This window comes from Poecilia reticulata, chromosome 3 (assembly GCF_904066995.2).
Source record: "Poecilia reticulata chromosome 3, P_reticulata-male-v2, whole genome shotgun sequence".
NCBI lineage: Eukaryota > Metazoa > Chordata > Actinopteri > Cyprinodontiformes > Poeciliidae > Poecilia > Poecilia reticulata.
In genome coordinates, this window is record NC_088832.1 from 3,117,945 (window position 1) to 3,133,799 (window position 15,855).

The 15,855-nt window shown below is 38.1% G+C and overlaps 1 protein-coding gene and 2 long non-coding RNA genes across 23 annotated transcripts in view; 1 reads left to right on the forward strand and 2 right to left on the reverse strand.

Moving 5' to 3' along the window:
- The window catches only part of cemip (cell migration inducing hyaluronidase 1), a 226,456-nt gene that overhangs the window by 51,084 nt on the left and 159,517 nt on the right, over window positions 1-15,855 (reverse strand). The window lies entirely within an intron of this gene.
- Window positions 1,094-2,727, forward strand: LOC145551045 (uncharacterized). Of its 2 annotated transcripts, XR_014086810.1 has the most exons (5): window positions 1,094-1,515; window positions 1,603-1,721; window positions 1,858-1,983; window positions 2,219-2,393; window positions 2,589-2,725. It is a non-coding gene; the product is annotated as an uncharacterized LOC145551045 (long non-coding RNA). The 2 variants fall into 2 exon arrangements; XR_014086809.1 differs by having other exon boundaries at window positions 2,219-2,727.
- Window positions 12,555-14,444, reverse strand: LOC145551049 (uncharacterized). Its single transcript, XR_014086815.1, has 2 exons — window positions 13,584-14,444; window positions 12,555-12,678 (listed from the first exon to the last, which is right to left on the reverse strand). It is a non-coding gene; the product is annotated as an uncharacterized LOC145551049 (long non-coding RNA).

Genomic DNA, 15,855 nt, shown 5'->3' on the forward strand with positions numbered 1-15,855 from the left:
TTTCTTTGTTTCAATCGGAAACTTCTCATCAGAGAGGTCAGAGGTCACATGTGGGGTACCCCAAGGTTCAATCCTAGGACCCCTTCTTTTCAATATTTATATTCTCTCACTGGCTCAGGTTATAACAGGACATATGATTAGCTACCACAATTATGCGGATGATACACAGCTCTACATCACGATGTCACCAGGTGACTCTGAACCCATCCAATCACTGAATAGATGCTTAGAACAGATCAAAGTGTGGATGTGCCAAAACTTTCTCCAGCTGAACAGAAACAAAACTGAAGTTATTATCTTTGGACCTAAAGAGGAGCGAACCCGAACCAACGCACAGCTTCAGTTATTACAACTAAAAACCAGCGATCAGCCCGAAACCTGGGAGTAGTGATGGACTCTGACCTGAACCTTCAGAGCCACATTAAGACAGTCACAAAGTCGGCCTTCTATCACCTGAAGAACATCTCCAGGATTAGAGGACTGATGTCTCAGCACGATCTAGAGAAACTCATCCATGTTTATCTTTAGCCGCATTGATTACTGCAACAGCGTCTTCACAGGTCTGACTAACAAATCAACCAAACAACTGCAGCTGATCCAGAAGCTGCTGCTGATGTTCTGACTAAAACCAGGAAGATAGAGACATAACACCAGTTTTAAAGTCCCTCCTCTGGCTCCCTGTAGCTCAGAGAATAGACTTTAAAATACTGATGTTAGTTTATGAATCACTGAACGGTTTAGCACCACAAGACATTAAAGATCTGTTATTACTGTACCAACCGTCTAGACCCCTCAGATCTTCTGGTTCTGCTCTGCATCCCCAGAACCAAACGAGGAGAAGCAGCATTCAGTTTCTATGCACCACAGATTTGGAACAAACTTCCAGAAAACTGTAAAACAGCTGAAACACTGAGTGCCTTTAAATCTCAACTTAAAACCCACCTGTTTAGAGTTGCTTGTGGCTAAATTAGGGTTAGAGTGCAGGTTTTGATGTCTTCCATGTTTTTCATTTCTTTTTCTTTCTTTTCGACGTTTTAATGATGTAATGTTTTTTGTTTTTATTTTTATTTTTTTAAATCTCTCTCTTTCTCACTGATTATTTCTGTTTTTATTTTAATTATGTAAAGCACTTTGAAATGCCTTGCTGCTGAAATGTGCTATACAAATAAAATCTGATTGATTGATTGATATGTATTCTGTATCTCAATAAAGATCTATTTAAAAAAGTAAGTTTCATGTTAAGATCGTCATGTTTTTGATTTTGATTACTTATGCTTTTTTTCTTCATTAGTACGTCATGTTGGTGACTGAAGCCTGTTATGATGACTTCAGCACATTTCTTCTGACAGGTTGGCAGAAGAAATGCTGTCCAGAATGTTTCTATAAGCTGACTAATTTCTATAATGCCTAATGTCTGAGTTGTGTTCATGGTAATTATTTCTGACATTTTTATGCTTTATGTTGTAGGTGGTGAAAAATGCTCTACAGGGTAAACCGGGTGGATAAAGTATTTTGGTGGGTCTGGTTAGTTTTGCTCACTTCTCTTTAAAATGTTTCTTTATTATCCTAATGTTTCTGCTATTTATCCTGTTGTTCCTCCAGGCTGGGAAAACCAGGCATTCTTCTGTTGGTTCATGTGCTTCGTCCTTCATCCAAAGGCCACAAGAAGAATCCAAAACAGCTCATGTCAAACTGTGGACCATGTTTTCAGAAATGTGCAGGTATGTGGTTATTCTAATGATCCTACTTATTTGTAGAAGCACTTTCTCATTGGCTTTATTTGCTATCTGAATGTAGCTGTGCTGCTAAATATATTTAATAATTTTTATTATTCGTCGTCTTATCATTATGTCAAAGATGCAAGCCAGTGTTGAAGCCTTCCTCATTGCCGTGCAACCAGGACAGCCCTTCCTCCTGCATGTTGGTGAAAACAAGAACAGCACCAAAGACACTTCACCATCAGTGATCACAAGATCATTCAAGGTAGCTTTTGATGAATTTCATTTCACCTTCAGTGCAAAATGCCATGAATTCCTCTACAATTTCTGTACATTAATCCAGCCTACAGTTTTCAACATTGATGTGACTTGCACAACAATTGAGGAGTTTAAGATCCTTGCTTTTACTTTACCTTGCAGATGGACACTCTTTATTATAATGATCATTTAAATGCATACTGTATCAATAAGAGGATTTGTTTTATGTTCTTCCAATTAAGGACTTGGTTTATTACAGTCCCTGTGGCAAGCAGTTTTCTGCATGGTCAGCATTGAAGGCCATATTGTCTTTGAGAGGGTCCAGCCGACATTCCAGACAGGACAGCGTTGTCCATCTTCTACATCTTCAGCCTCCAATATCAACATGAGGCAGCCAAGACTTTGGTTCATTCAACGGTAAAACCATTACTATAATTTTCTTTTACAATGACTTGTTTTAAAACAAGTTATGATTAACATTTGACAAAGGTGGTGATGTTTTCTATTTACGTAATTAAAAACAGCTTTATTTATATATTGTACCAGCTGTATTCAGAATGCCACACTATTTATATTCTCAGGAATTTTCCCATTTTTGATTTTGTTTTTTAGTGGCTTCATTGGGATTAACCCAGAAAGGGGCACAAAAGCCGGTCATGGGAAGATGGTACCCAAAAAGACTGGAAAGACCATTCAAAAGAAAACGTGACAGTCAGTGTTCAGGTTTCCACCCTCATCAAACACCTGATGGACTTTGAGTGGCAACTCATTCAGGTTAGTTGTCCTTCTCTTTTCTTTGAAATATTTCTGTTTCCATATTATTCAGGATCTAAATTGTATTGTCTTTTCTTTTTCCATGTTGGACGATGCCTTCATCTGCATCTAATAAAGTAAATGCTCAGTGGTGGGACTGTACTTAAGTAAAGTACAGATACACGAAAATTGTACTTAAGTAGATTTAATAATGGGTATGTTCTACTTTTACTCCACTACATTTTACAGTAAGTATCTGTACTTTTTACTTCCCTTCATTTCTACAAAACTGTCACGTTACTCGTTACATCCAAGTCGCGTTGCGCTTTTTGTCTGTTAAAATGTGAAGTTCAGGGATTTAAGGTGGCGCCGTAAAATCCAAGCAATAACGTGACTTAGTGTCTGTTGTCACCCATCGGCTCCACCTTTACTCGCACGCGGAGCTCCAGACATGCGCAGTGGTTTCCTCTGAGCGGGAGGAGATGTGTGTCTAATGTCAGTAATATAATATCGCTGCATAAATCATAGATATGGCGACATGTAAAATCATCAGCGCTTCGCTTTCACAGACGGTGGGACTTCGTCCATCTTTTAGCGTCACTTGGAAGAAAGCTTAAAGAAAGGTAAGCTATGTGGAGGTGATGCTAGCTAAGCTAACTGTACAGAGACACATGTTGCATCTGCAATGAAAAAAGTTGTCACTCATGCGCTGAATTATTGTGTGGAGGTGTTGACTGAGGTGTCGCATATATGGAACAACGCTGTGACCAAAGTATAACATTCAGGAACGATCAAATTCTTCTGGAAGGATCTTTACTGATTAAATTTATTTCAGCTCTAAGTATTTAATATCTAGGTGTTTTATGGGAATGTGGATCTTTCAGATCAATTTCAGAAGCAATTTTGATAGGTAAAACTTAATTTTTTTGTGTCACGTAGCGCGGGGTGCTTGTCTTGACTTGGTCTTGGGTAGGTGGTCTTGACTACAACTCTGCTATGTGGCTCCTTGGTTGTATGTCGTCCCCCACTCACCTTCTTTCCATCCCCTTTCTGTTGGATTTCTTTCAAAAATAAATGCCATTAGTGACAAAAAAGTGAAGTTCATGTTATGTTAGGACAGGAGACAAGATGTTTCCATCCCTAAAATTATGCATAGAATCACATATCTAAGTCTAAACTATGTTACAGTGTAAACACAATAAAAACATGCTTTATCTGTGGTATTGTTCATTAAAATGGCACATTTCTAATGTATTAAAATTAAATATGATCGGTACACTTAATGATATTAGCGATTAGGTAATCCATTCAGCCAGTACTTTTACTTTTAATACTTAAGTATTTTTAAAAGCCAGTACTTTTTTACTTTTACTTAAGTACATTTTTGTCTGTGTATTTGTACTTTTACTTAAGTCAATTTTTTTAGTAGTTTCTCCACCACTGCTTGGACTCTTGAAAACCATTAATAGTTCACATTTTAAAACCATGTTAATACTAGAATTCCACATTATTTCAGCCATGTTGAATTTTAGATTTTGAAAGTCCTTTTTCATTGATTTGCTTGGTGATAACCAAAGCATGGATATTTCTTTAAGAACTGTGTTTTTATGTTCATAAGATTGTAGAAATCAATGAGTTAAATCCAGTTTATGTCGCTGTAAACTGAAAGTCTTCAATTTTTATTCCAGTGTTAGTGAAACTATATTTTGACTTTGAAGACCTATTTTTTACCAGTTCTCAGAGGAATGGTTTTGTGTTATTTGTTTTGAATGTTTGAATATACTGGAAATATATGTGGTTTGAGGCATAGCGGTGCCTTTGAATAAAAATTCTGTTCTGACGGTTACTTATCACCGTCAGAATGTGTTATGTGAATTTCTTATTATGCAGATTATGCATTTTAGAACCGCACCAATTGTAGCACTTCTAAGAAGCTTACACTGGTATTAATGTTAATGTATTAATGTTCTATGGTAAAACTAAGACTGTACTTTAAAAAGTAGCATTACAGTTCTCTTTGCAGTAGCTTACTCATAAAGTGTAGTAGAACTAAATTTACAGTAAAAATACTGGAACACCAGTATTTGAAGCTATATTTACTTTCACCACTGTATTTTATGGTGGCAAACAGGTACAAACACCCAGCAAAGACGAGACAAACACATGCAACAAAAAAGAGATGAAAACAGAAGTGATCCAGACCACTAGAGGGAGTCGAACAAAGAACAGCTGTGTCCGAAGTCAGGTTTTGCATCTTTGAGTCCTCCACGAAGAGAAACTGTAGCTTGCTTTTTTATTTATTTATTTTTAGCTGTAGCTTTCAGCTAGCTGCTTAGCCTCTACCGTGGCGTTATGTTGCTTAGTTACCGTGACAACGTGTATCACACAGTGGTGAAGAAAAAAAACAGGCTCGGAGTATGTATTTTTTTCTCCTAATTTCTCTATTACTCTTCACCTTTTTTTAATAAAGGCAGTTGCATATTTAAAAAAATTTAGTCTGATTCTAAAATGTTTAAACAGATATAGCACATTTACACAAGGAATGTAAACAAATAATCCCTTTTCAAATACTCTCCAAATCTCAGGTAAGACAATACAGTAATAAAACTATTATGTTTTTAGGCTTAACTTTAATCAGTCAAACCGATTTGCTCCGGAATAAATGAAATATTTTAGTGAACCAAAATATTCCAATATGTTACCTGACTTAATATCTGTGTTTAACTGTCATTTGGGAAAACCTAAATGAGTCAGGTGTTCTCCCTTGGTATGCTAAACCTGGACCAGCTGGCAGCAGGCGAGGGGAGCTAAGTGTTAATACAGTGGGGGCAGAATTCACCGAAAACGTCGGACAGATATTGCAATTAGGTGATGCACTGATGAACAGAGCAGAAATGTGAGATTTATACATCTATATTCTAGCCTACAAACATTGTTTAAATCATGTTGTGTCATGGCTGCTAAGCAACATAACGCCGAGATGGAGGCTAGGCAGCTAGCTGAAGGCTACAGCTTCTCTGCAATGCTCTCTGCCTTTGCAGGACCCCTCTTCTGTAGACCGGGTCGTTTCTCAAGCCCATGAAAGAATAAGCTTGAAAGGATGCAGACCCTGAATTCGGACACAAAGCTCTAGTGGTCTGGAACATTTATTTTTATATATTTTTTTGCATCTCTTTTTCGTTTGTGTCTTTTCTTTGTTGTATTTGTTTTTCTTGTGTTTGCTGCACGTTTGCACCTGTCGGCCACCGTAGTATTTTAACGATTCTGTATTTTAGTTCTGCTGGGGTCCATATGGTTATGTGTATTTGTTATAATATATTTGTTATGATTATCACTGTTATGTGTAGAGTGTTATGGGGTTCCCCTGTCTGACTCTGCTGACTTCCACTCACATGTCATGGACCTGTCATGTGGGCGGGAGGACCAGGACCGATGCTGATCTGACAGAACACCAGAAGAGCGGAGAGTTCAGTGTGTTAGCAGTGAAAAAACGGTAAACTACTGGCAGCTACAGACGCCAGAAGTTTACCGTTCTTTCACAGTATCTATACCGTACTTGCATTGGCTGTAAATTACTGTCAGGATTAATTACGGTACAGCTACTGTGCATTTACAGTAAACTTGTGGAGTCTATAACTGCCAGTATTTTACTGTAAATTTACAGGATTATTTCTTAAGAGTGCAGCGCTATTATATTACTGACATTAGACAGACATCTTCTCCCGCTCAGAGGAAACCACTGCGCATGTCTGGAGCTCCACGTGCGAGTAAAGGTGGAGCCGATGGGTGACAACAGACACTAAGTCACGTTATTGCTTGGATTTTACGGCGCCACCTTAAATCCCTGAACTTCACATTTTAACAAAAAAAAGAGCAACGCGACTTGGATGTAACGAGTAACGCGACAGTTTTGTAGAAATGTAGTGAAGTAGAAAGTACAGATACTTACTGTAAAATGTAGTGGAGTAAAAGTAGAAAGTATCCATTAATAAATCTACTTAAGTACAGATACACAAAAATTGTACTTAAGCACAGTAACAAAGTACTTGTACGTTGTTACTTCTCACCACTGTATACATGTATATATATTTGAGGTGTCCCGATCGATCGGTCACCGATCATAATTGGCCGATTTTCGTAAAAAAATGATCGGCAATCATTGGCTCTTGTTGCCGATACCGATCACCTGCATCTCATTTCTCAGCCTGCCTGTGCAGCTGGTCTCCTCTTTCCTTCACACTGCGCAAACGTGCAGCAACAAATCCTAAGCGATGTGGAACTATAACGCACTGAGTGAATGGGGAAGTTTGCATGTTGCGGCGGAAAATTGAAGCAGGTCAAAATGCGTCAATACGACGAAGCTAATATGGCATCAAAACAATGCCATACTTGACGGAGTTTGGCTACATGGAGGCTCACTGCAGTAAAAAGACATATGGAGGATCAGATAGCAGGTAAAGCAGCACAGCTACAAACACTAACCTGGATTAGCATGACGGTCAGAAAGCTAAACAAATAACCCGTAAAATTATTTAAGTCTTGGAGCTGTGATGTAAGACGCTGGTTCTGTTCTCACTGTTGAACCGCTGCTACGCTACAGGTAGTAATATTTCAGAACAGTCAGAAACAGGCACTCGGAACTAGCAGTAATCACCACTCATCCTCCTCCTTTTACCGCTGACCAGGTGTGGACTGAGCTGAGACGACTTCATCCTAGTAAGGGTGCAGGACCAGATCAGGTGTGTCCGAGGATTCTAAAGGCCTGTGCTGCGGAAATAGGAGAACCTCTACAGCATGTCTTTAACCTGAGTCTGCGACTGGGTGTGGTTCCCACCCTATGGAAAACATTTTGCATAGTCCCTGTTCCAAAAAAAGTTCCAAGCGAGCCGAATGATTATAGGCTAGTTGCTGTGACGTCTTATGTCATGAAAACATTGGAGAGACTGGTCTTGAACATGATGCAACCCCAGGTGCAGAGCGTTAAGGACCCTCTTCAGTTCGCCTAACGAGAGAGGGTGGGTGTTGAGGATGCTGTACTCTATCCGCTTTATCGTTCCCTCTCCTACTTGGATGGAGAGAGCTGTTTTGTGAGGAAGTCACTAACTGAGTGGAGTATATATTTATTATTGCTGCACTTTCTCTCTCTGCTTCCCCTTCTGAGAGGGAGAAATGTGCTACCAGCTCTCCATCTAACGGGTGAATTGAGTTTGCTAAATGTGCTGGGATTTACCCTGTCCAGAACTGAGGCAAACTTTGTTTAAGCTGGCGTCGAGAAAGACTCGCCTGGTTTCTGACTCCCTCCATCCAGATGTCCCACCTTCTTCCTCCTGTGAATTAGCCAGACTGAGCAGCCTGCAGCCAACTAGTTCCACAAGGCACATCTGTTAACGGTCGCTCTCTCTTACAACGTGCACTTGTTACTGAACCAGGTTGGTTTTAGTGACTCGGGTGTGTCCCGGGGATGTTGTTTTACATATAGTTTTGGGCTAAAAACAACCTATAAAATATTTCCCACCTTTTCCTCCCAGAATCAAACATCATAGCTATTTTACATCCATCAAAGAACTTTAAGGTGACTCATTAACTGAATTTCCACAACATCTTTTAGATTTTCTTAATGCTAATTATTTTATTAGTAAGGCAATTTTGCAAGGGTCAGTACATCTAAAATCAGTAGGAGAAATCAAATAAGTAAAATCAATAATCTAGCCTAGCGGTTCTCAACGTGGGTGATATCAATGAATGAAGAACAAAATGCAAGAATAAACTAAGAAACTAAAATAAATACAGAGGAATAAACTGGTATGGCAAGACCTTTAGAGCAATAATTAATACAGAGACTGTATGGCAAGAATAAACAGACACTATTTCCAGATAAAAGGTAAAATAATATTGTTGAAGTGTCATGGGTTTGTTGAGACCACATCTAATACTGAGAATAAATATATCTTACAGACCATAACAGTAAAGAACTGATCACTTATTTATGTTTTTAATTAGATTTGATATATTTATTTCTTCAATATTATTTTTCATGTCAGTGTTAATGTCATGAGGCTGATGACTCCATGACACTTTCAATTTGACTCATTAGGATTTGATTAAGAACCAGATTTGTTCTTTGTAATTTCTGTCCAGTAAAACTATTAATCTATAATCAATAGACAGGTTGATATAAAGATGTAATCTTTATATAGATTATATCTTTAAAAGGACCTGGAACTTTAGTTTTTCCACTGAAAGCTCTGGTTTGCACAATAAATGCCATGTGGGTGAAGTTTTATGGATGATACTCTGATGTCCCATTCTCCTGAAGGCAGCACAGAGCTGCACCACCAGAAACTGACAAACACTGAAGAGAAGAAGAGTTATGATTAATGTAGTTACAGTTCTATCCATGTTTTAATGCTGCAGCTCAGTCGGTTTGCAAATAGTTCAAAGTTTAAACTGGCATGTTGAACATCTTTTATCTGGTCATTTTGTGGAATATTTAACAACTAGAAAATGGCACAAAATAAGAATATTTTTTCCACTCTGACTGGCTGCTGTTAGACCTACTGATTTTAACTTGAATGTTCATTGCATTTTTCTTAGACGCCTGTGAAAATATTTTCTATTCCCATGACTTTTTTGTTCTCTGGGAAATTATTTTTGGTGATAAATACAGAAACAAGCATAAAAATCAAAACATCTACAATAGTGATAGTAATAATAATAAAATAATGGTCAGTGCAAAGTAGCCTACAAATTCTTTGGTGGGGGACGGTGAGGGACCTGGATAAAGGCTGGGGGGGCGCTGGGCTGAAAAAGGTTGAGAAACACTGAGCTAGCCCATCTTTCCCTAATGCTGACACTGTGAACTAAAAAGGTTCTTGGATTTAGCATTCATATATATTATGACCATAACTTATTAGTTACTCTTATTATAATCTTTGTGAGTTATTACAGACATTTTTCTTAAAAGAAACCAAGAACAATCCATTTTTCTAATTATTTGATACCAAAGTTAGAGTTGTTTATTCTTACAAGTACAACAATATTAATATAAGTATTTTGTTTTTGGTTTTAACCAATTACTAAAAATGTTTAGACTTCATTCTTTAAAACTTCTACATTTGAAATAAGGAATAATCTAAACTATTTGTATAATTCTGCAAGCTGGAAACTTACTCTTTTTTCAGGAAGCCTGCTGTTCCCGTTTCTTGACACTTTCTATGCCTAACTGATTTCTTATGATTGGATAGAAAAAGAAATAGAATTAAAGCAAAGTTTGCATGAGACAAAAACAACACACACAACCTGATTGATTTTATTGAAGTTTGAGTCGACTGTTGGGTCCAGTTGTTTCTTATGTGATTAACTTTAAAGGTAACTTCATGTATTGTTACTGTTGAGCTAAAATCTCCAGCTTGGGGAAGCTTGAGCTTGGGTTTTCCTGACACTTTATACATATATACACACACACACACACACCATATTTTCCGGACTATAGAACGCACCTCACTATAAACCGCACTCAAAAAGTTTTTTTTTTATTGAAACGTACATATATAAGCTGTACTACTGGTCTCTCCACCGCTCTCGGTTTTTCACAAGGACACAAATCTGCTGGATTTATTAAGGATGCAGCCCTCTGGCTCCAATGCCAAACCATGGATTCATTCACTCCGAGTTTACGTGCAGCGGCTCCATTTCCCTCCTGTACTCCCAGATTGATAGCTCTCAATTTAACATCTGCATCATATGAACTTCTTCGTGCGGTTTCTATGATGAGGGGGAATGAGTTTGAAGAAATTTCTCAGTCGTGCCTGCTGCTAGCATGTGCTCGTCCTAAATGAAAATTAGCACTTAATTCTTTGATTTCGAATTTTCACTTCCAATGATTCACTTCCTGCTAAAGAGCCCCATAGCGGTTGAAGAAAAATTCACAGAAAAGCCGCACCGGGTTATATGCCGCATCACTCAAAGCGTGGGAAAAAACTAGCAGCTTAAAGTCCGAAAAATAAGATATATAAGGTATTTTCCGGACTATAAGCCACTACTTTTTTCCTACACTTCGAACCATGCGGCTTATAGTCCGGAAAATAAGGTATACATCTATTAGTTCTGTCAATCATTTAAAAAAAACTTGATCAAATTAATCTCAAACCAAACATCTCAGTTTTCCTGGTTTTCAAATTTAGGGCGGTAGAATAAGTCATTTTGCTTCAAATTGTTATTGTTAACTATAAACTGGTTTGCTACGGTGGAAGGAACATTCAACATTGCAATAAGCATACTACCTCGGTTTTAATCAAAGCAGTGTTTTTTTAAAGCCAAATTTGCTGCTGAGCACAACAGCCTGACTCCTCACTCATGTTTTCACTTTAATAACAATCCAGTTTCAGAGCCGTCAGGGAGGAAACAAGGTAGTGGCCAGTTTCAGGTTGGCCATTTAAACAGCTTTTGTGCTGTTTAACATCTGAAAGAAAGTGATTTGTTTAAAAGGACTGTTTCAAATAACTTTGCATATAGGTTGTTTAAGCATTTTACATCCAGTAGATCCGTGGTCCCCAACCTTTTTATCACCGAGGACTGGCCAAGACTTGGCAATTTTTCTGCGGCCCGGGTTCTTTTTTTTTTATGCCCCAAATTTCCCCTTATGACAATCTTGGAAGGTCTCTCGCGATAATCGTAACCGATCATCCTGCCATGTGTGGTATGCTAAGACTGAGCGTATGACATTCTGACAGCGTATGCTGATCTGACAGAACACCGCTCCGATCTAAAATCGGGCATATTCTCACAGCGTGTGGGGTTTTCCCTGACTGGGAGCGAGAACGCAGCCTGTTGAATGTGACAAGTAGCCAGTCAGAAAGCACGGTGATGTAGCTCATATTAATATTATGGATAATTATATGTTACAGGATATATGTTACATGAAAACCTCTCCAGTGAAACGCTATTTAAACCCACAACTATTCTTAAAAGCAACAAATCAAAAACTACAATTAAAATTAATATGAATCATTTGCACTTCTGTTTAATCCAAATTAAGTCAGCTGCTCCATCAGGCCCCCAGAGCTTCAGGAGCCCGTAAGTGATAATATTTAAACACAGATATATAAATGTAACATTTATTTATTGATATTATCAATGTTGCTGAATTTGATTTAAAGGTTTTAGCATACAAAAATTAAAAATTGTTGGCAAGTTTACTTTGTAAAACTTCAAAGAACAATATTCATAGATTGTTTTGTTACCTCAGCAACAATCTGATGCAGTGAGTTTAATCTTTGAGATTGAGCTGTTTGTTCACAAAAACAAATGAGTAAATTGCAAAACCTATTGCTTGTTAGGTTGGCCGGTAACACTTTATTTGACGGGGTGTGAATAAGACTGTCATGACACCGTCATAAACATAACATCTGTCATAAATATGAATAAGAAAGTGTCATTCGGTAAATCATGACACTTTTAATACAAAGTTGACATCAGGGCCGTGTAGAGGCCACTACAGGGGCAGGTGCTCAGCAACAAAAGGGCCCATCTAACCACCTTCTAGGACAGAATATTAACAGCCTCTCAGCTTTCAGAGTTTAATAAACAATAATAAGTTACAAAAATGCGACATATACAATCAAAGCTAAGGAAAATCTCCATATAGAGCATAACACTATGCCTATGTAAGATATGTTATTAGTAATTTCTTTCTGCAGGTCTACTTTGTTATAGGAAAGTGTTGCAATATTCAAACCCGCAATTTAACAAGATATGTAAATCAGAGCTGGACCACCAGACATATTTTGTCTTTACAGAATTACACTATTAAAATATAAACAAGGACACAATGCAACCTTTTAGTGTACAGTAATCTATAAAACAAAGATCTGCCTGTTTGCTACACTTGCAGTGGAGATGAAGACGGTCCATTCAGGAAAGCAGAGCTGCATCAAACTTTAACGTGGAACTGCAGGAAAAAACAAAACAAAAGCAAATATTGAATTGTTAATGAATGTCACCATGAGAAAAACCTACTGAGTTTTGCTTAAAAAAACTTTATAAAAAATTTAAATCACACATTTTTGACTCATGAAGTTAACGTTCTTTTTTGCAAAACAAAGTTATTTGCGCTTGTCAGAAATCTTTTCTTAATATTCTAAGTTTGTTTGTGACTCAAAGTTTTGCTCGTGATTCTCACATGACGTCTTGAGCAGGGACTAAAATCACAACAAAAGATTTATGATGTGTGCAAATAAATGTTTATGTTTGGTAAAAATGAGTTAATTAAACAAAAAAGTATTTTAAACAAAACCTTTTTTTAAAGGAATCATTACAATCCCAAAAGTTTTGATTACAATTTTGTTTTTCTTTTCCATTGAATAATTGGGAAACAAATTTAACTTCATACTCTGTGAACCAGACCCTAAACTTAAAGTCTCGGTTGAGTTTCTTCCCCTTCATTAATGTCACTTTTATTACATTCATTATATCTATCATGGTAATTCAGGGTGAGTTATTTTTAATTCTAAATTAATATCCTTGTTGGACTTTTATTTAAGCGTTTTTCTCCTTCAAGATACATTTACCTAACACCAGAATAAATGAAATGTACATTATGCAGCAAAGGAAATTAGAAGATCTGACATATATCCATTATGGAGATGAAAGGTTTTGGACGGGTGATGTGCCTCTATTGCATAAGTGATACTGAAGAATGACTGATATCATTAACGGTACAGGGAAGAAGCTTTTAGTTATCTTGCTTTGCTAGCACAGTCGTTAGCTAGCAGCTAGCTAATAGCACAACAACAACAGCCTAATGTCTGTATGATAGAAATACTGAATGGATAGATAAGAACAGTTTCTCCTCACCTGGCTGTCTCCTCCACTCAGTAGTTCTTCAGAGAAAGGCAGACGCAGAGGCCTGTCAGTGTCTGTTGTATTTCATTACCTCTCTGCTTAAACCGCGACTCCGAGCTGAAGCAGAAACGATACTTCAACGTTTTCCGTCATCTGACAAGGAGCAAGTTACTCCACTTTATTCACCAAAAAAGTTTTTTTTATAATTCACCAAAAACTGATCTGTGATCTGGAACGTTCGCTACGTTGAGCTCCAGTTAGCCGCCTTATCTCACTGCGCGAGAGGCAACTGCGTCATGCGTCACGGGCAAAAGGTCAAAGGTAACAAGGTGACCGGAGGGCTTATTATGTTGTACAAAAAAGAAACAAAAAAGCAAAGAATTTTAGCACATGTTATTATGTGTCAGAAGAGGGCTTAGGAAATAATACAAAAATAAATAAATAAATAATTTACAAAAAGGGCACTTTGGGGCAAAGAGCAAAAAGGGCAGGTGCTCAAGCACCCCCAGCTCCCCCCTCTGCACGTGCCTGGTTGACATTATTCAAAATGTCTTAGTTAAGACAACTTAACATGGACCTTACCACAGGGGCGGCATTTCATTGGCTAATGCCCATTTCACGTTACAGCGCAGCTACCACGTGCGTGACCGTCTCACAAACACAAGCTACAGTAGTAAACATGCTAATGTACATTGTCGACTAGCAGACAGGCAGAAAGGACTTGAAATAAATGGTTCCCCACTATCAGTGGGGTATCTGAACAGGCGATGTCGGGTATCCTGATCATATTTGTGGAACTAAAATTCACAGATTTCCAAAATCTGAAACGGAATGTCTTGCTTGGATCAAAGCTTGTGCACGACCGCATTTGGAGCTCAATCAATAAGAACAAAGTGTCTGCTGGTGTAAGTATGATTATTTATTTATTTATTTAATTAATTTATTTATTATTTCATTCACTAAACACAAAGAAAGCTTTGCTTTCTTTGTGTTTAGTGAATGAAAAAAAGAAAGTCAATAATAAACACATCCATTCTGAAAACCTTTTAGCCAAGTACAGCATAATGGCAGTACAGATACAACTTCTACACCTTGAAGCCTGTCAGTTACAGCCTTACATAAGCTGAACAGATCAATATGCAATGTGTACCATATCTGACATACATTAAAGATTTTATTTCACCTGAAAAGGCTTTTTACTAAACTGTAATTGTGTTAGCCACGCTAATCATGTTAGCCTCCGAGTACCGTGTATCAGGCCTAGGCACATACACATATTTGCCAACAGAAATCCTCAAAACCATGAATGCCAGACTTACCCAGCCTTGCAAGAGCAATAGACGTCAGTGATCTCGTCCACAGCTATATTTATGCTGAGGGTCTGAGGATCTGCTCTGTTCCTCATCGACCGGTAGCAGTTTGCTGTGATGCGCACAATGTTGGAGGCATTGCATGGCTCAAACACCTTGATGTCGTCAAAAAAAGATGACATGGACTTGTTGGTTCCCTTGTCCATTGTCGTGGCTGATATTTTTTGAAAATCTGGCAGAAATGCTAAACTAATCGACTCAGAAATACTCTGCAGAGTCAGTTGAAATGAAAGATGCCATGTTTACATAGAAACTAAGCTCCGCGAGGCTTTGTTTGTGAGACATGCAGCCATGTGAGACTTTCGAGGGGCTTTTCTGGGGGGAGCTTGGTAAGGTCCTTTAACCACGAAATCATGATCTGACATCAATTTGTTATAAAAGTATTACTGATTAAACTTTAGCTTTAATAACATAAAGCTACATAATGTTATGGCTGTACCGGTCGTGGACCAATTGGCACTGGGCCGCGCAAGAAATAATTTAATATTTCCGTTTTATGTATTATTTGAGTCTGGAGGATCTTTTATTTTGAAAATCCTTTAACCGGATTCTCTCGGTTCTGCGCGCCAACATTGAGCCCACAAGCAGCAAAATGAGTAAGAAACAGATCAGATGTCTTTGGAAAGTTTCTTTGCAAAGGGGAAAAGGCCCAGAGAAGAGACAGGAGAATGGATTTATCCCGGACCGGTAGGTGAGACCCATGTTACAAGCCGCTCTGCGTAACATGAGGCGACCGGCTGCTAATGAGGCAATGAAGCTTCAAACTGCTTTAACACGTAGAGACCAAGCAGGCTGTGCTCAATCAACACACCTCGGGTGTTATTGTCTCTCATCACTCCCAGATCGGACCGTCTCATTTCAGAGAAACAAGCTCAGAGCTAAAACCCCCAACATAGCAGGAATTTAGAATAACC